General features: G+C 46.6%; 1 protein-coding gene across 2 annotated transcripts in view; it reads right to left on the bottom strand.

The window, feature by feature from the left end:
• The window catches only part of ABCA5 (ATP binding cassette subfamily A member 5), a 1006180-nt gene extending 985789 nt beyond the window's left edge, over nt 1–20391 (bottom strand). For both annotated transcript variants that reach the window (XM_069199839.1, XM_069199840.1), the window contains exon 1: nt 20018–20391. The gene's annotated coding sequence lies outside the window, so the exon portion shown is untranslated. The remainder of the gene's footprint in view (nt 1–20017) is intronic.
• Between the last annotated feature and the right edge of the window lie 1324 nt (nt 20392–21715).

Here is a 21715-nt window from a genome sequence, read left to right as displayed (position 1 = left end):
CATCAAGGCACCAGTTCGCCATCCAGAGGACTGGTGGTGCACGCCCACCTCCTCCCCAACAGCTGACAACATGGGAGGAGCAGGTCTTGGCAATCCTGAGGGACTCACTGGTGTCGCCGGAGGACTGGAAACTGGTAATCTCAACATTAACAACCTACTACCGCCCCATTCCTGCATGCCAACTCACCCCCTCACCCTGACTCCCTTCACCCCACTCCATCCCACACGGTGCACCACCCCATTAACCATACCTAAATGTTTAGCCCTGCATGCCATGTCCACTGCAAGTACACCCCTCCCAGCTCTGCATGCACACCCACTACCAATGTATGGACAGCATGGGGAACTACCAGTCCCACAGTACAACACCACCCACCACCAAAGGTGGGAGGACACTAGGGGCCACATGTAGGTAGGTTCTGCTGTACGACTTGCACATTGCGAGTCAGAGCGACTCGTAATTTGCGACCCACAAATCGGAATGTAGGATGGTGTCCCTGACACCATCTGCGACTCACAAGGGGAACGCAAAGGCCCACCTCATTAATATTCATGAGGTGGGTCGCAATTTGAGACCCCCTTGTGAGTGGCGGCATTCACATGGATGGTGGCCTGCTGCGGACAGCAGACCACCGTGTCTGTGACTGCTTTTTAATAGAGCAGTTTTTTTTTGTTTGTAATGCAGCACACTTTCCTGAAAAGGAAAACAAGATGCATTACAAAAACGAAAAATGAAACGTTTTTGTTTCATTTTTTCAGAGCAGGCAGTGGTCCTTAGGACCACTGCCTGCATTGAAAAAATGTTTGCAGTTTCATTCACAACGAGGAAGAGCAGTCCATAGGACCACTGCCTGCTCTGAAAAAATGTTTGCAGTTCCATTCACAACCATTTCAAATAGGTGAAAACTGCGATTGCTTTGAGACCGCGTTCGCGGTCACAAAGCAATCCTGCAGTGCACTGCGACTCACAATTAGGAAGGGGACACCCCTTCCTAATTGCAACTTGCAAACCCGTTTTGTGATTCGGTAACCAGGGTACCGAATTGCAAAATGGGTTTTGTGCATTGCAAAGTGCATTGTGCACGTCGCAAACAGCGATTTTCGCTGTTTGCGACGTGCAAAATGCTTCCTACATCTGGCCCCAATATCTTTGGGACAGCTGGAAATGCAGAAAATGTCACAGAAATGTACCTTAACACATCACTTTCATTCCCACAGGTGCCACAGAAAAAGTCAGCGTAGAGGAGGTGCCACAGCAACTCAGTCCCCCACCAGAAGATGCCCTAAGTGATGACAGCAACTCAGGAGGTCTGGATCTGGAGGCACTCCCTGGCCCATCTGGGACCACTGGTCAGTCAGACACCACATCCCACACCCAGTGCACCACAGCCCCCCCTCTTCAGACTTAAACACCACAGCTGCCAGCCAACGCACCCAAACCTCTGTCCCCAAGACACGTCAATCACTGGTGTGCCCACCTGTACAGGGATCCGAGTCTAGACCACGCAGGCAAGATGAAGGTCCTGGTGTCACTGGAAGTGGGTACACCGTTCAGGGAACACAGGCACAGGGGGCCAGGGACACTCGGAGGGCAGCTGTGTGCCAGGGAGAGGACAGGTCCAGAAAACAGACTGGCCAGGAGGCACTCACAAATGTCCTGGGAGCATACGAACAAACCCAGGATGGGCCAGGTGATCACCATCATACAGGAGAACCAGCGGCTGCAGGCGGTACACCACCAGGAGGTCATGCAGCAGCTGCAGTCCCTAAATGCCTACATGGCCTCCCTTGTAGGGGTGCTGGGGGCGCATGGCCAACACCATGCGGGAGAACCAAGCTCACCAGCGGCGCACTTCCATTTGCCAGTCCACTCAACATCAGCTGCAGCTAGTGGACAGGAGGACCTGCCACAGGACCCGCAGGCCACCAGCATCCCTCCCCCTGCAGAAGGTGAACCACCCCGCAAGCGTTCCCTGCAACCCAGACAGACACCAGAGACTGTTGCCAAGACCACCGCCAGGAAATGAGCCCCTCCAGAATGTCCCCCTTGTGTCCCACTTAGTCACCCTGTTCACTTTGGGCTGCCATTGTTCCTCTGCCTATGGCCTGATGGAAAATGGACCAGTGCCACATACAGACTAGGCCACTACTATGAACTTTTCCTCAACCATCCTCTCACTCTATTGCACTTCCCATTGTTTTTTGTCTTCAAATAAACACCCTTGACACAACTTGAGTATTAGTGCTTTATAAGAAAGAAATGTGCAAAGTATTGAACTATATTGAACTGTTCTATCCTGTGCAAATATCCTGTAATGTGTCTCAACAGGCTGCAGTCATCACATCAGTTCACTGTTGTAACCATACCAACATCTGCATAAAGGGAAGGCGTAGGTGACAGTCAATTGGGATGCAAAAGTAGTGACTATCATAATACTACACCCACACAGCACATGAATCAAATGTAGACATGTATGGATCAACAGTCTTACCAGAGTGACATTGGAAGCACTGCTGAATGATCTGTGTTCTGTTGTCCACATCCTCATTCTCTTCCTCATTGTCCTCAGTATCCACCGCTGCCACAGCTGCATTGTCACCCCCCTCCTCCCACAGATAGGGCACGTGGCGTCCGAGGGCCAAATTGTGCAGCATGCAGCACACTACCACAATCTGGCAGACCTTCTCAGGGGAGTAGCAGAGGGATCCACCTGTCAGATTGAGGCACCTGATCCTGGCTTTCAGGAGACCAAAGGTTTATTCCACAATCCTCCTAGTACGCCTATGAGCATCATTGTACCGAATCTCAGCCCCTGTTCTCGGATTCCTGACAGGGGTCAACAGCCATGACAGGTTTGGGTAGCCGGAGTCACCTGCAAGAAGTGAGGGAAACACATTAACCATGCACAATGGCATGGGGGTATGACTCTTTAGGCATTTGCTGACATACATTGGGTAGAGACTCATGCTCACGTATGAGCCACACTGTGTGCCTCTGTAGTCGTGCCATCACCTGTAGGATGCTGCTATTCCTCAAGACATAGGCATCATGGACAGATCCAGGATACTTGGCAGTGACGTGGGACATGTACTGGTCTGCAAGGCACACCATGTGGACATTGAGTGAGTGGAAACTCTTTTTATTCCTGTACACCTGTTCATTGGCCCTGGGGGGGGGGGTACTAGGGCAGTATGGGTGCCATCAATGGCCCCAATCACATGTGGTATGTGTCCCACTGCATAAAATTCAGACTTCACAGTGGGCAAATCATCAACCTAGGGGAATGCGATGTAACTGCACATGTGTTTCAGCAAGGCAGTCAAAATCCTTCTAAGCACAATTGAGAACATTGGTTGTGACATTCCTGCAGCCAAGCCCACAGTTATCTGGAACTAACCTGTTGCCACGAAATGGAGCACTGACAAGACCTGCACAAGAGGGGGAATTGCTGTGGTGCAACGGATTGCGGGTATCAGATCAGGCTCCAATTGTGCACACAGCTCTGTTATTGTGGCATTGTCCAGACGATAGTTGAGTGTGATGTGGGGTCCTCCAATGTAGGCATGTCCACAAGGGGTCTGTAAATGGTGCATGCCTCCTCCTCCTATTCCTCCACGATGGTTGGTGTCTAAGAAGGCCAAAAGGGATATGGGTGTGATACAGCACGCATGGACACACAACATCAGAGTACACAATGTATGTATGTGATTTGGACACCAGAATTGTCTAGGTTTGTCCAGTCGACACAAATGACGCACAGACAGAATCAAAACATGAGTACTAGCAGTTGGAAATGGCAACCGCCTGTCCTGTATGCAGGCACAGGTGGAATTAACCTCACTCCGCCGGCATTAGGCATCATTGTGGAAGGCGGTCTTCACCGCCGTGCAATTCCTCATTGGCTAACGTGGAGATCTATAGAGTATAGGAACCAATGATGATCAACGCCAACGGTGATGGTGTTCAACGCCAGCGGTGATGGTGTTCACCACCGCAGACGTGACTGCCAATTTCTTTCTACAACTTCACTTTATTCCTGACTATCCACTGGACGACATCTCCACTATATGTGCCGCTATGACCTATGTCTGGAACCTGCCATGGCCTGTGCTACGGGGGAAAGGGCCCCAGCTTTCACGTCAGAGGAGTTGGAGAAGATCGTGGACAGGGTCCTGCCCCAGTATGGGCAGTTGTGTGGACCTCCAGACAAACAGGTGAGTACAACATGGGTACGTTTCATGCAACATGGCTGCATGGAGATTTATGTGTGTGCTAGCAGTGTGTCAATTGGGGGTATGGCTTCAGGCAATGTGAATGCAGAGGTACGGGTCATGTATGTGGTACATGAGGAGCAAATGCAGTATGTAGGCCATATGTGTGACAGGATGGATTGTATGGTTCATGGTGTCCTTCTGTCTGCTTCCTCTGCAGGTCAGCGCCCATCAGAAGAAGGGGTTATGGCGTGCCATCGGCAAGGACGTGCGGACCCTGGGGGTCCATTGCTGGCAGAGCACTCACTGCCAGAAACGGTGGGAGGACCTGAGACGCTGGGCTCAGAAGACTGCAGAGGTCCAGCTGGGGACGGCCTTCCAAGAGGGAGGGGTGCCCGTCGGACCCTGACCCCCCTAATGGCCCGCATACTGGCGGTGGCCTACACAGAGCTGGATAGGCACTTGAGGGCAACAAGGCAGCCACAAGGGGCTGAGTCCAGTGTGTGTGGCATTCATCATTTCTTGGCTGGCATGGGGTTTGAGTGCAGGTTTCTAGTCAGTGGATGCCCCAATATGCCGGTGTTGACATTCCTGCATGGTCCTGCTTAGCTATGTAGGGTGGTATGCATTCTTGGTATTGCTAGGTAGCTACCTTGCCATAGCTGACAGGGCTTAGTTGTTTCCAGTAGGTGTGCAGATGGTAGTGTATGGGTTCCTAGCTGCTGCAGTGCTTAGGCAATGGTTGATCACTGTGGTCCATACTGCCCAATCTCTGTCCCAGGGAGTGATTGTGATGTGGATGCCATCTGTGCTGTTGGTGCTGTGATTGACCCTGTGCTCCCTTTCTCCCCCCTTATCCTTTTGTCATCCTGTCCATGTGTGCATTAGCATCATCTGGCCAAGGAGCTGGGGCACTGGCGAGGGAGGAGCAGCAGCCCCCGAGACTCAGGAGGCAGTGTCCACCGACGCCGAGGGGACCAGTGAGACAGAGAGCGAGGGGAGCACCAAGGCGAAGACTGGAGCTGAAACAACTGACTCTGATTCCTCCGATGGAAGCTCCGTGGTGGTGGTGGACCCCTCTGGGACCACCCCAGCTACATCATCTTCCACCACCTCCTGTACCTGCATCGCTCTCACAGTTGCCACCCACCCAGTTGCCTGTGCCCGCTCACCCAGAAGGGTGTGCATCACCTTCGCCCCAGGCACCTCAGGCCCTGCCCCAGTGAGCTCTGCTGCCCTCAGTGAGGAAGCTATTGACCTCCAGAGATCCATATTGGTAGGGCAGTCAACCATAGAGAATGCCATCCAGTGGTTGGCATCCCAGATGCAGAAATGCCTTCCTGGAGGATTTTCATGGTGGCTTGGCGGCCCTACAGAGATTGTTTGAGGCTCTGGCCTCCTCTCTGACGGCAGCCAGTGTCCCTGTTTCTTTCGTCCCAGTCTCCTCTCCCCAACCCATCCCACACACACATTCTGACAAGCATGAACCCAAAGCAACAGTCAAGACTCGCACAGACAAACACAGGCAGCACATATTAGTCCACAAGCACACACACAGCCAACACACAGTTGCACACAAAACAACAGCCACTGCCTCCACTGTCCCCCTCCTCCTACCTCACAGTCACATCAGCACTCACACCTGCATGCACAAAATCAACAGTCCCAGATCCTGCCACCTGCAAAGCCTTGCCCACAGTCACCACAAAAGCAGACCCGCAGACATGCACTCCACACACAACATGCGCAGTCACCACTACCGCCATCACTACCTCATGCAGCACACCCACCGGACTTGCAGACACCACCACAACAACCATCCACACGTCCTGCTTAACATCCCCCACCCTTTCTGCCCCCTCCAAAGACACACAAACGCTCACACTCAGACCCCCCAACAGCCATGCACCTCACACACGCACAATGTTCATGCACCTACACCCAAGTCCAGCACACCTCCTCCTCCTCCTACAACCACTCCCTCTACCTCCACTCCCATTCCTCCTTCCACACCCCACCCCACTGGTCCTAAGAAACTTTTCCATTCCCGCCTTCACCTCTTCCCTGCCCCAACAGACCCCCAGTCCTGCCCATAAAAGAAAGGTCCCCCCAGCACAGTACCTCCACCTCTTGTTCGACTCCTGTTTCTCCCCCTGAGAATGCAACTGCCACTAAGGGGCCCAAGAGTGGCACTCCAGCCCCCTGCCTCAAGCCCACTCCCCTGCCCCCTAAACAGAAGGGTCAAGTCCCGCCTAAACCCAAGCCCAATGACCCCCCTACAAAAAAACACCCCTTGATGTGCCTGACTATTTCAGAGTTGATGCCCCTGCCCAGTGGAGTGCCCAGGTTGTCAGAAGTCAAGTTGGGCCTTGGACATTGCCCTGTGAGTTAAACTCAACATTGGAGTGGCAAATGGCCCTTAGTGTATATAGTTATTTTAATGTGGTCGCTATTCCCACCGGAATATAGAGGCAGGACCAAAAGTATGTGTCCTGGCTTTCTTTACTTCTCGGTTATGTTGCTGTTGATTTTCCTGGGTGTGTGCCATGTGTGTTTGGTTTGTGTTGTGCGTGTGTGTGTGTGTGTTTCACTCTCCCCTCCCTCCCTTGTGTGCTAGGTGGCTGTACTCACCGTCGGCGACGGCATTGGTGCTCCTGGACTATCATGGCATAGTACAGAATCGGGAAGACTTGCAGCTCTTGTTCCATGGCGGCCGCGGACTCCTCTGTGTCCCTGTAGGTGAGTATCTCCTTCATATGATGTATTTCCACCAGGCTTTTGGTGTTGTTGCTACCGCCCTGGAAATCCTGGTGGTGTGCTGTGTCATAATATGGTGGGCGGATCCTTGTCTCCCGCCTGCCTGAAGAGGGCTACCGCTGTGTTCAGTGTTCGTACTGTGCTGGCAATTAGTGTGGTACATTGGCTGTCTATGGGAGGGATCACCGCTGTGGTCATTATTTGGCGGTCATTACCACCAGACTGGCAATGGTAGTACCGCCATAGCCGGCCTGGCGGTAACCTGACGGCCAAGGTCACAATAACCACCATAGTTACTTGTAGTGAAATCTCAGTCCTCTAACATTATTGATTAAGCTATGCCCCTGCAAAGTTTGCGATATCATCAAGTAGCTGCAATCCACATACCTGAAACACTTAAGTTTTCTTGTTGCCCTGTCTATTTCTGCATTGTTTGGCGCAAACTGGAACGGGACGGTTTGAGCACACTGCTTGGTTTTTAATAATTCTATGAAGAAAATTCTGGACATTTGAATTCTGATTTTTTTTTCAGTTCAGTTCATTTTATAATGAGCCATTGTTCTGGCCTTGCAACCAGAGAACCTCAGTATGTTTAAGGATTGATAGAGAAATGTGGTATCTTCCCAGATGTCCTGAGGAGACCCACTAGAATTAAAGTGTGGGTCAAAGCAACCCCAGTCTAATTCCACATCTTAGATCTGCCCAATACTGATTTAATCGAACATGGAAAACTGAATCTGTACTGGAATATGTACACTTTTAAATTCAGGGACATCCCTCATGGATACATGATGTACCATAAGTTAACAGTTCACATCACTACACCTATAAGCAGGAATACATTCTATTTACCCAGAAAGTCTATACTGTTCTTTAGGTTTTAAAATAAGTAGTTGAATTACAGGTGTTCAAGTGAATAGCCATGTTCTGATACTTAAAAAAGACCGACGGAACCACTGATCTCCTTCTATGTTGTACCCTGGTTCCGTTATTGGGCATAAAGGGTCTTTGTCCTGTGTATTCTTCTACTAAGGCCTATTTCTGGTCCCAATCCAATCTTCATTTTAACACCCACTAAGAGCCAAAATACGTTCTATCTCTTATACACATTGTAAAAATCATGCGTCTCTCTTTTCATACTCTTCCTTTTCTGTAATCAGAGTATTGACCCTCTGAATGCTCATTCAGCAGGGATCTGCTCCTCCAGCAGTTATCTCTCTACTTTTCTTGGCCCTCCCTGCAGCACCTCTGCTCAACTCTTGCACCTCCTATATTCCCATTCCCTTCCCTCCCTTGTCAGTCTGCAATTTCTACTGGCACGTTTCAAAATCATGCCTCTTCTCCTAACTCTCATCCATGCATACTTGTGTTGATCCAACCTAGCCATTTCTGACGTACTCCCTTAGTTAAGAGGCACAGCACCATTCCTACCAAAGTACTGCATTACTTTTACAATATTTGAGTTTTCTTAAAATGAATAATAGTCTTCATAAGCTCGCCTTTTTTTATAACACTTCCCAATGCACTAGTGTAATTTGGTCTCTAAACACTAAATAACAGATGTTACTAAAGTGTGATTTAATAATATTGATTTTTCAGACAGGCCAGAAGGGCAACATCAGTATAGATGACAGCAATAAGTGGTAGCTGAATGAGTCCTCTTGGTGATCACACATCTTCTATCCTAAATGTGTATAATACAAGGAAAGGGTCTGGTAGTCCACTTTGAATCCTGGTTCAACCACCTCACCACTTTGCCATTCATTCCCTGACCATGTGTGTCTTGTCTAGTTTGTTTAAACTCCAGGTACTCCTGTGCTTTTGCCCTGTACCTGGACACTGCACTTCCCTTGTGTCAAATCCAGCCCCACCTCCTTTCCTCCACGTGGTAAGGATTGGTCATCCTTACCTCCTTATCCCTACTATGGCAAATCACTTCTCCATCACAAGACCAGTCACTCTCCAGTAATGCAGCATATTTACCCACCCAAGCTCTTTTTGATTAAGAATCCTTCTAATAAAGTGTTTTCTTCTTTAGCCCTCATAACTGTCACCTACTATTTCTATGCACTGTTAAAGATAGATATTAAATTGATCAATTCAAAAAATTACTCCCTTGGCCAACCTTAGAATCATGAAAGACAGAGATATACTTGCTGGGATTTTATTTTATTATCTGCTGGTCGGTTACAAGAGATATCAATGAAAGCATTAGGTCACTGAGCCATTTGATGGCTAGCAGCTTCCATTTTCTACACTATTTCCCTGTAACACAAGCTAAGGCTATGATCTCCCTATTTGCCACCCCTATGAGTTGACTGCCCTCACTTTATCCCTAGATTACCTGACTTCCCTATTCTATATGATGTATAGCTTTTTCTTATATGCACCTTACCTGCTTTACTTGCCCACATCCTCTAGTAATTCTGCACCTGCCTTAGACACTGCTCGGTGTCGATCCCCTAAGCTATTCTTTTGTTGTTCCATACCTCCATACCCTTACCCAATGCCAGCTCCTCACTGTACCATTCTGTTGCAAGTACTGCTACAAACATACCTACCTAGAGTTCTTTATGATTAGTAATCCCTGTAACTTGTCCTCTTCCATGGAGCTCCACACCACACTTTTGCAGTTTCAAAGCACTGGAAATAACAGATGTAACTACTGTTCAATTTAAACAATACTCCAATTACCATTCTCTGAAGGATGGTAGGTGCAGTCCTCTGTCCAATAATTTCAGCACACAATTTCAAAGTCATAATAGATGTCAGAGGCAAGACTTAACTCAATGAGCTGTTTCGTCAACCTCTGTCATTTCTTTTCTACTCAGCCTATGATGCTCTGGCCTGCCCTTTCGTACCACAGACTAGTCACCTGTTTTACTTCTGATCTCCTGTGCTTCAATAAGCTGCACTTCAAGATCTGTGTGTTTTTATCATTTTTTTTCCTAGCTTTTTACCTCTATTCCCCCGCATTAATCCTTACTGCATTACTGCATAACATCACGCTCTCACTGTGCAAGAACACTGCCGAAAAAAGATACTCTCATTCCTGCCCTGCCCAGAGCTGTTGTATGTGATCAAAGTTTGCTCCATCCTTCATGACCCGCCCATAAATTCCCTTGTGCAACTGGCCATTTTTTTCTGCTGTCTACCACCACTTAATTACCAACTGCACCCAACCACAATGTGCTTTCTTCTCACCTCATCTTCTCTCCCACCATTTGCCCAAACCCAATATGCTTTGCCACGTAACACCCTATCCCCAGCTGTATTCTACTTGCATTGTGTTTCTGCCAATTACCAATGATGGCTCATCCTTAAAATAATGTCAAGTATGCTTTACTGAAAGAGATCTTTTTGTTTATTGTTTTTAGTTATATCTCACAGCATCAGTTTGCCATCAGCCATATTACAATGGAATTGTAATACAGCGGATGGGATATCCGGCACGTTGGTGCCGGAGTAACCCAATCCACTAAACTCTAAATCAGGACCTAAGGCTTAATGTTCGCCCCTGAACCAGGGTGGTTCTTCGCTTAGGTTTCTAGGGAGTAGTTTGAATAACAGGAAACAGGAGACGATCTTTCTAGTTAAGCACAACTCAAACTATCACTGGCAAAGAAACTGGACTCGCCTTTGTGACCTATTACCTTTACCAATTGTTATTAGTCACGCTGCACAGCATTACTGATGCTGTGGAGCATGACTAAAGTGAAACAAACAAAAAGACTTATGCGCCCACACACTATTTTGTAGGTGCATGCACCAGGCATGCACGCATCTACAAAACTATGCAGCTGCTTATTTATTTCTGTTTCCGAATGGAGTCGGTCAGGTAACTAAAAAACAAGACCAAATGTGCTGAAGCATTTTTTAAAATTTTTTAAGTGTGTGGGGGTTAAGAGTAGAAGCAACCAGGAAGAAGCAATGGTAGGGGCACGCGGATACAAATGTAACACACAGAAGGGGGAAGGGAGGATGCAACATGGACAAACACAACAGAGAGGGAGCGAGGAGAAGCACACACCGATAGGCAGCAGCATGAGGAAGCAGAGAAGTGCATGAGGTAGACAGCTCGAAAAAACAAGTTGTTTCTGTAAATGATTACACAAAAGGAATAAAAATAGTTCCCCTGACATTGATTACAGACACAAGGGAAACACACACAGTAAAGAGGTAATGCTCCATCAGAGGGGCGAACACAAGATTGACAAGCTGGACAAAATAAGAATAAGGGAAATGACAGAGACAAGGAAAGCCAGCAAATGGTATGCAGTAGGCAGCTCAAGCTGTTCTATGTTCTTGGTAAGACACAATGGGGGTGATTCTGACTTCGGCGGGCGGCGGAGGCCGCCCGCCGAAGTTCCCCCGTCAAAATACCGCTCCGCGGTCCAAAGACCGCTGACGGTATTTTGAGGTTTGCCACCAAAAGGCCGCCCGCCAGCCCAGGGCAAACCAACCTTCCCACGAGGACGCCGGCTCTGGGAAGGTGCGACGGGTGCAGTGGCACCCGTCGCGTATTTCAGTGTCTGCACAGCAGACACTGAAATACTTTGCGGGGCCCTCTTACGGGGGCCCCTGCCGTGCCCATGCCATGCCCCGCGGCACCCCCTACCGCCATCCTGTTCCTGGCGGGCGAACCGCCAGGAACAGGATGGCGGTAGGGGGTGTCAGAATCCCCCATGGCGGCGCAGCAAGCTGCGCCGCCATGGGGGATTCTAAGGGCAGCAGTAAACCGGCGGGAGACCGCCGGTTCGCCTCTTCTGACCGCGGCTGAACCGCCGCGGTCAGAATGCCCTGCGGGGCACCGCCGGCCTGTCGGCGGTCTTAGACCGCCGGGGTCAGAATGACCCCCAATATGCCTCCAAACGGATGCACTGTCTGATTGCCTCGAATTAAAGAGGGCAAAAGCATGTGTACAATGTGTTGAGAGGGGATGGCAGGAGAGTTGAAGCATCTCAGAAGAAAGCAAAAGATTGTTTTGTAGTCAAAGTAAGAGACTGTTGGATCTAGCCCTGTCTCCAGGGTCACCCCACACCTTTTGCCTTCACTCCCTTTCTTTGCTGAAACCACTTTTGTTGGCTTTTACACCTCATTGCAATTTATCATTGCTAACCAGTGCTAAAGTATGCGTGCCCTTTCACTAAAACACAGTAACTTTAGCCTATACTTGATTGGCACATTAAATTTATTTGGAAGTCCCTAGTAAATCATGGACCCAGAGCATGTCAATTAAATGCCACTAGTTGTCACTAGTTGTGCCAACCACTGAAGTAGCCTTTTTAAAACATGCCTCAGGCCTGCCACTGCAGCTTGCAGTGTAGCTTTAAACGCCTATTTCAGCCTGGCAAAATAACCATTTTACCAGGCCTAAACCTTCCTTTTAAATTCAAGCATAGCAGCATGCAAGCGCCGCTCTTCTCAGCATGTTGTAATTTATTCTGTGAACATTAATCACACCCATCACTATCATTGGTTCCTTCCTGCATTTCAAAAATCCCTTGATGTCATTGGTAAATGCTTTACGCTTGTCTCACCTTGAAGCTGGTTTGTTACTGCCTTGGAGACTGACCCTGTTACATGGATTATTGCACAATTGCCATGTGCCATAGTGTGGTGCACTATTTTTTTCTTTTGCCTATCCGCTTCGCGCTGCATGGCCGTATGTTCTTTCTTCCTTATCGGGTATCTTGCTTTTTCTTTGCTGTGTCTGCAGGATCTTTTTTTATTTTATTTTTTTGCAGTTTTATGTAGCACAAACTCAACACGAAGGTATTGAAGCGCTTAATTTTTTTTGTTAGTTTTTTTGTAGTTTTACATAGTGCAAACTCAATACAAAGGTATTACAGCGCTTTACATGAGCACTGGTTACATCACACAAGAACATATTCATTTTTGGTAGCAAGGGGAGGATTAGCCCATAATCACAGGATGTTAAGCCAGCACCAAGACTCAAATTGTGTTCCCCAGCTCCAAAGTCAGCAGCTCTAGCCCTTACGCCACATCCTCTTCCCTAGAGTTCTTTGTCTGGTGCGTGTTAGGGCAGTCTGGGAATAACATATTTTTTTTTTTTTTTTTAATATATATCGCTTGGTAATACAGGCTCTCCCATTTCATAGCGCTGCAGAGCAGGTGCCACTCTTAACAAAATTGCTATAATTCATTTGCATCAACCTTGCAGAGATGAAGATTTCAAAAAGGTATGTCAGGATTGTAATCTGTGACATTCTCGTTCTGTCAAGACCTCTGCAGTGGGTGCATTAACCAACTGACCTGAGTATATCGTAACACTAGGCAATAGCTGAACTGAAAAAGAGTTCAGTTAGCACAGGAAGCCATTTTTTAACCCTGTAGTTCAAAGTGAGTGGAGCAGGGTATCATAGGTCAGAAAAGAGGAGCAAACTCCATCACCTCATCCTCTCAGAGTTCAGGAGTGTCATGACTTTGACAGTCCCCTCATAGCTGCTGATACCTTGCAGATGCCACTTCTGGAGGCGCTATCTAAAACAGTGCTCGAATAGCACTGCTTCCTGTTTGAAGAGGACCCACCTCGAATACTTCCCACAGTTGCTGTCACAGGTGCAGAGCGATTCCCCATAACACTGTGGACTCCTGTGTATAATAGAACAGCCAGACGGTAGGAATGAAGCAAAAACACTCTCAAGATGGTGGCCTTGGTGTGTCCTGTCTCCTGCAACGACAGGCTTGGGCGGGTTGCTGTGGCACTTGGAATACACCCACTACAATCCAAACCAAACACCTAGGTAAAAGGCATTGTCATTTACAACGCCAATAGTTCAAACACTCCAAAATGCGAGACCTATTGCACTGAAAATGCTTGTTAATACTTAGAAGTCACGACTAAGGTAGGCCCTAAAATCCAATAAGGCAAAGTGCATGGTATTTCAATATTAGGGCATGTGGGTTTTTGTTTTACATGTCCTGGTAGTGAAAAACTTCTAAAGTCGTTTTTGAATAATGGGAGGGCTATCTCTTCCATTGATTAACACTAGATTCCCTTATTACATTTAGTAAGTGCTGCGTTTGGAGTGGGAGAACGTAGAAATAAGCTGGTGGAGCTCAAATAAACTGTAATTTAAAACTCTTTTTAATGGCAAAGTCGAATTTTAAGTCACAATTTTGAACATGCCACTTTTAGAAAGTTTGCATTTTCTTGTCTTAACCATTTGTGTCTTCTGCTAATGTCCTGCATCACATGACTATGAATGGCTCTGCTGTTGGCGTAAGTGTATTCCTGCCAGACAGTGACACAAAAGGGGCTTAAGTGTGTACAGGATGGGCCATAAAGCCAGGATGACAGAGCAAAGCTGTGCTTTGCCTCACTTAACCTTCAAAGGTCTTGCATCCAGCAAACACAAAGGACACTAACACCAGCCTTTTTTCACCCCAGACGTATTAGAGCCTTGCCAGGGGTAGGGAAGAGCTTTCCAGAACCAGATATTGGGTAGCATAGGGAATCCACCCCTACTCCAAAAGCTGGCAACAGGTATAAATATTGGACCCTCGGAATACCTCTTCAGTACATTCCTGGACATTACCGAAGGACTGACTTGTTCCCCAGGAGACAACCCAGCTGCTTGAAGCCTGCCTTGTTCTCCAGACGACTCCCCTGCTGCTACCAAAGGATTGTCCTGTTGCTTGAGGACTGTCTTATTCCCCAGTGTTCATGCCCTGCTGCTTGAGGCCTACCTTGCTCTGTGAGAAAGAAGACTGGACCTGCTTCCTTCATCCTAGGCCAACCTGGGTCACTCCAAGGGTCAGAGGGCTGACCTCTTTTTCTGAGCTACAGGGAAACAACAAGCTCCAGAGGCCTCACTGCAACTTCCCAGCTAACCTACTGCAACTGAACCTGCCTGAATCTTCAAATGGACCTGCCTGAGCCGTGCTGGTCTCTGCTAGAGTGAGTCTCTGATCCCCAAGAGGTGTCTCTCCAGGCCCGGACCCTTTGGCTGCCTTCAGAGTGTTCTCCTCTTCACGAAAAGGAGAAACCCTGAAATGTTGGGCTCTTCGCAACACTGAATGGGCCTGTTCGCACTGAGACACAATATTCAACATAAAGCTCCAGTGAATCTACAGCGACTGCCAGCCATGACTGTCAAAGCAAGGTCTGCACTTCACACTACAGCAACAAGAACCAGCCTGCTCTTCACGCTACAGGGACGACCATCCAAGACACTCTCCATGTTCCTCATGGCCTCATCAACTGCAAACGGAACTCTTTGTTCCAGAATTTGAGAAGGTAACTTTTTCAGCAGGACTAACCTGGCCCCTGTGTCTGGCGTGTGCTCTATAGCGGACAGCCTGAATGTGTGACTTTCCCCATGTCTAGCATGACCAAATGACCGTGAGTGGCACTTTGTGCTTTTAAGCGCTATATTTATCTAAAACTTTGAAATTAAATATCTCTGGTTCAGACTGGATTTTTGTTGTTTTGGTATCATTTAATTTATTAAAATGTACTCTATTTTTCTAAATTGGTTTGGGATTTGTCTTGTGTTGTGTCTTCACTTTCTTACTGTTTATGTCCTGCATACATACATTACAAATTGCCTCTAAGGTAAGCCTGACTGCTTTTGTGCAAAGCTACCAGAGGACTAGACAGAGGTTATTTTAATGACTTTTGCGGTCCACCCTGACAAGGATTGTGGCTGTTGCCTAAGTTGGGCTTCCACCCCCCTCAACCAAACACTCAATTTTTTACAGAGATGAAAGGTGAACAAGCCTGCAATGAGAATGGAGAAGGTGCAAAAGACCCCTTGTGGGAGGAAGGGCATAGAACATGTAATGGGAGTAGGGGCATGGAACCCACAGACAGAGGAGAACTAGGCATGCATGGAACATGTAGTAAAACCTGGAAAAGGAGACTTTGATCTTGTAAAGAAGGATGTGGGAAAGAATGATGCCTCCATTGTGAATGAATAGCAGAAAGGGGAGATTGACCATGTGAGAAGTCACTGGAAGGGGTATGATACTAGGAACTATGATAAGAGGAATCTAGCACATTTGGTAAAAGAATAGTGTGAAATAAAAGGCTACTGTAAGAGAATTTCCACAGAAGCACACTGAACGGTGGGAAATAAAAGCATTGAGGAGAGAAAGCTGCTTTGGAGGATACAGAAAACTAGCGATACATCCGTGCAGGCCCACCAAATTGATTTAGACAGTAGGTGGAGGTAAACTGATTTCTTTACAGGCCAAACAGAGAGAGCATTGTACAGCAGGTCAGACAGTTCACTGTATAGAATCCTAGACTCTGCAGTCAGAGAAAGAAAAGTAATTGTTAGAACGTATAAACCGACTTTTGACCTCTATCTCTGAACACAGAGCAAGTGTGACAAACTAAAAACAAGATTTAAATGCATCTTTATTGCGCCTTAACTGAGTGTACAGAACACCATTTTTTTGTCAACTCGCCAGAATGGGCGAGTAGGTCCTAAACATAGCTTGCCCTTATAAATCTGACTCATCATAGTGAGTGGGCAAGTAGATTTTTTAGGGCCTGATTAGTGATATTAATATGAGAGTAGAAATCATTCAGAAAATGAATACTGAACTAAATGTTGGAACTTAGGACCAAATGAAAGTAAAGCTATAAATCCTTTGAAAAGCTTTCCAGGTTTCTGACTAAGAAAGCAGACTAGCACATGCTATCATTTTAATTTGCAAAGAAAGTACAGAGATGTGATTTGTGGGATATAATTATCATGAAGCACATCAAACCAGTTTCCCTCTAGGTCAAAGAGAGGGAGGTACTCTTCTGCAAAGCAAATCAGTGGTGAATTATTTATTCCAAAATCACACTCAGTGCATGTGATGCTGTTAATGGGATGCCAATCAGCTATACTGCATGCAGTTGTACATGTGTAGAAAAATGATTTTAGTAAACCGCAAAAGCCCATGCTGAATTTGTTCTGCTAAAAGCACTTTAAAGCTGGACTGCAACAAGGAACACTTTCTGACTTTTTGGATGTGGCAAAGCTACTGTCATATATACATCAAATCAAAGATAGTGTACTGTATACCTCAAGTACTTTGAAAGTTGTAGGCAGTGGTATACTTTATGTAATTGATAAAATGAGTGTTCAGTTTGTGTAGTTTACGTTTTTAAGAGCACATTAAAAAATGCTGCCAGCCTAGTGTGGAAGTTATTCCTCACCAACATCCACAAAATTTTAGTTCAAAGCACAACTGTCTGGTTTGCTAACGACATCTTGGGGACATTCTGAAAGCTTCTCTAGAAGTGCATTCCGTCCACTGCTGGTCATTGGCTTTGTGGTTTGTAACTTACATTTTTCAGCTTTCAATTTGCTGGCTTTTTGTGTTTTAGGCTGTCTATCTTGAGTTCGTCTCTCCCGTTGCCCAAATCTTGTTTAATGTATTGTTTTACTAACTCGCTTTCTGTAAACAGGCCTTTAAACTTTAAATCTTGTTCTTATCTTGTCACATTTGCTATGCATTCAAAGACAGAGGTCAAATGTCATGATGTGTCTTTCTCAGGAAGCTCAGTGTTTTCTTTTCTTACTTAGACTTCAAAGTGAGAAAAGGTATGTGACAATCCTGCTGAGTGCCCATGTGAGAGGAGAGATGTGGGATGTGTTTTTTTGCTGATGTTGCTTCATATGTACCAATTCTGATATATTAAGAACTTTTTTGTAATTCTGAAGTGTTGTGGAAGCAAATATTTGAATACAATCAAAACCCATCAATACGCCTGTGATGACGTACACACACTATGGTTTGTGTGCAGTAAAATTGTATTTCAGTGCACATATAATTGTCATTTCAATTGAAAATGTGTTGTCTGTAAACACAGTGTGCTACTACACCATGCATACTCCACACTACGCCATTGCACTCCCCACTATCCCCTTCCAATCTGTGCCACACCACTCCATTCTACGCCACTCCACTCTATGACATGCCACTCCACTCTACGCTCCTCCACTCTAAGTCACTCTACGATATGCCATTAGATTCCACACCACTTCAATCTACCCCACTCCACACCACACTCCACCCCATTCTAATTAACCCCAACCCATCCCAATCTACCCCACACCACTCTATCCAACTCTACTCCACTATTGTCCACTCTACCCCACTCTTATATACATCCCACTCCAATCTACCCAATCTACCCCACTCCACTGTACCCCAGTCCACTCCAATCTACTCCTGTCCACTTCAATCTACCCCAATCCACCCCACTCCACTCTTCCCCAATCTACCTCATTGCAATCTACTCCCAATATATCCCACTCTACTCTACTGTGATCTACCCCACTCCAATCTGCCCCACTTCACTCCAATCTACCCCACTCCACCCCAATTCAATGTACCTCACGCCCCCTCCCTAATTTATCCCACTCCAATCTACCACACATCTCTCCAATCTACCCCACACCACTCCAGTCTACCCTACTATAATCCACCCAATCTACTCCATTCCAATCCACCCCAATATATCCCACTCCACTTTACCCAATCTAACTCATCTACTCTAATCAACCCACTCTACTCCACCCCAATCTATCCCACTCCAACCCAATCCACCAGGTCCACCCCAATTCAATCTACTCCACTACAATCTACCACACCAATCTACCACACTCCAATCTACCCCAATGTACCCCACTACAATCTACCTGAATCCACCCCACTCTACCCCCATTTCACTGTACCCCAACTCCACCCCATTCTACCCCATTTCACTCTACCCCAATCTACCCCACTCCAATATACCACACACCACTACGTTTTAGCCATGCTGAACAGCAGCCACACAGGGGTACAACATGGCTTAAACACATTGACACAGCCAATATATCTTGCATTGGTGAAACCTATTGGCTTTGCCAGTACTTGCCCGAACTTCCATTTCCCAAGTAGCTCAGTTGCTTATTTATGTATTATGCTGTTATACCCGTGAAAAATAATGATTTTTTTTGTTTAATATACTGCTTTATGCCACATAGTTTGTCTTTTCTTGCTGCATAATTCCGGTGGTCCTGGGTGTAACCGATCGCTTTTAGTAACAACTCATTATGATGGCTTGTGTTGTCAATTGAATGAACAGTCACTTATTCTAAGCCATAAAATACGAATCTCAGCCAAGAGGTGTAAGGCAAATCAGTTTACTGTACAGAAATATACAAGTTCATCATGTATTCATGTAATCCTTAAATCTGAAAACAGGAATGGCTATCAATTCCCTCGTCGAAAGCCAACCCTAGGTATAAGATGCAACTCAAGGCGTGCCAAACTATGCTGCATGATGATTACACTCGTACCTATAATCACACCAGACCTTGGTCTAGATACCTAGCTTACTTAGCTACTCGGCCTAGATAATCCTGGGCAAAATCATATTTTTTTTGTATTTCAATTCTCTTACCTGGCATATTTGCTAGCTCTTTATAGGTGTCTACTTACAGGCATATGCGTAGGTATAAAAACTAGGCACTAGGAACAATATTGAAAGAGGAAAATTATGCAGCTTATTATTATTCATAACGCTGTGGACAGAAATGAATTTCTAAATGCGAGAAAGCTGTTAATACACGTTCCGGTTAAGCAGCAAAGGCGACGCCTTTCAAAAGTAGATGAAAAAGTGCCCACATCAATACAAACCGGTTCCTTTCTCCTATCTCTACAGGGCATCAGAACACTCCCAAATAATCGAAAGGGAACACATATGCCCTATATATAAAAACACGTGTTAAAAAAAAATACAGAAAGTCTGAAATGGCCCCACCCCACACCTCCAAAATTATAAAGTATTAAACACTGAGGTACACATTCAAACGCCAGACAAAATACAATTGCGAGAATATACTTTAAAGGCGGGGCAAAGAATATGGCAAATTCTGGTTCACACAACCGGAATCACTCGTTCTAGCGGATTGTTGGTATATTTTAAGTGCTCGCTATCGGGCTCTGCAGCAGCCCTATGCTAAGTTTCATATGCACAGCGGAGAATGACAGAAATAATAAGATTCCACGGAAGAGAAAAGGCAGGAAGTACCTCTCTCTGCAGGTGCAGCTGACAGCTATTCTGCTCTGGGGAGGCCGAGTGCCTCAGAAGGAACAGCGTCTCCACTCGAGGGTGCCTCAGTGTGTATATGCGCGCGGCCAGTATGCCGCAGCGCAGCCCGGTTTCCTTCGCACTGGGGGCCGCGGCTTCTGGGCCTTCGGGTGATGGTTGCTGTAGAGACGAGCCGCTTCTGTCGGGAAAACGCCTGGGATCTGGAAGACTGGTAAATGGAACTGTGTGAGACTGCCCTTGGGGAGGGGTGGAGAGGAGGGAGGAGGAAGAGTGGACGGCTGAGAGACTTGACACTCAGCTACTGCTGCTGCCACCTGAAGGCCGCAGCTCTCCCATTCCCCCTCCTCTCCTCCTCCCTCTTCTCGCCACCCCCCTCACCTCCTCCTTCTCTTGCAGCAGTTCTGGGCACCTTTTGTTGCCTCGCCAACGATCTGTGTTTATGGTATGTTCATTGTAGCTTTTGATCTAATTTTTCCAAAATAAAGACAGCAATTTCACTTTCGCCCTGATACAATGTGTAAAGGAAAACATCGAGCTTTCCGTTCTACGGATATTTATTTATTTATGGAGTTTATGTAGCCCGGACATTACCCGGAGGTGTCAGAGTGCTTTACAAATAGATCGACGGAATGTTACATGAGAAACACATTTGAGTAGCATGGTAGTAGGTGACAGTACCTATACCTACTATAGGTTGCGCATGGTGAAATTTACTTATTTACGGATTACATAATGGAAAGGATAAAACGATTAGAGTTACATAAATATATATAATACATATGTCGAAGTTGGAGCGAAATGTCATTATTGTTCTCAAGGGTGTTGTGCAACAATCATGATCATACTATATAATGTGAGGACATATACCTGGTGGAGGGCATTGATGAGGAGTGCTTTTGAGAAAAATGCAGACCTGTCAACTCACGATGCTACTGTGTGACACGCGATATTGGCCGCCAATCCCCGGTCACCTGGTGACCAGGGCCATGGCCACAGGGAGTTGTGGGGAAGGGGTATTTTGAGGACCGGGCCAGCCCATATTAATCCCCCCACCCCATCTCCCCAATGAAGGAGGGAGGCTGGCACAGTATCTATGGACAGCTCAGTTTAAAATCAATCTTAACAAACTGCTTTCACTTTTCATTGCTTATAGTATAACTGAAAAATAGACAGCTGCAGTTCAGAAGAAAATTAGAAATTAAATGCATGTTTTCAGGTCGAGCGTAAAGTGTGGGCTTCCAGCCATTTCATTTGTTAGTTTCAGTGTCATTTAAAAATCCTTGCTTGTTAGTGGTCAGTCATGCCTCTTTGTCCCGCCTCCTTCTGTGTGGGAGCAGTGACCAACTACTGTATAATTACTCTTTGTCCTGTTTATTTGGTCTGTAGGGGACTTTTTTTTACTTTGTTTCCTGCTCCTGTCCAGGGGAGCTTCCCTTTTCATTTGCAGAGCATTCTTCCTCTGAGCTTGTCTGTAAAGGAGGCTATAAACCAGGCTGTTATCTTGGTCACATTTGGTATGTGTGGGCTATCTGCACCCTCTCTCAGCTGCCTGGCTCCTGCCTTCCTTAGCTTGAATTTTCTTTACCAAGTGTTCTTGCCTGTTTGCTGAGAGCAAGGGTGGAGGATTGCTTGTAATTGCTTATAGCTTAAGCACCCAGCTCTACCAGGGATCCGCAA

The sequence above is a fragment of the Pleurodeles waltl genome, chromosome 7 (genome assembly GCF_031143425.1).
Source record: "Pleurodeles waltl isolate 20211129_DDA chromosome 7, aPleWal1.hap1.20221129, whole genome shotgun sequence".
Taxonomy (NCBI): domain Eukaryota; kingdom Metazoa; phylum Chordata; class Amphibia; order Caudata; family Salamandridae; genus Pleurodeles; species Pleurodeles waltl.
The sequence above is the reverse complement of the archived record's forward strand: the minus strand, read 5'-3'. Positions and strand labels throughout refer to the sequence as shown.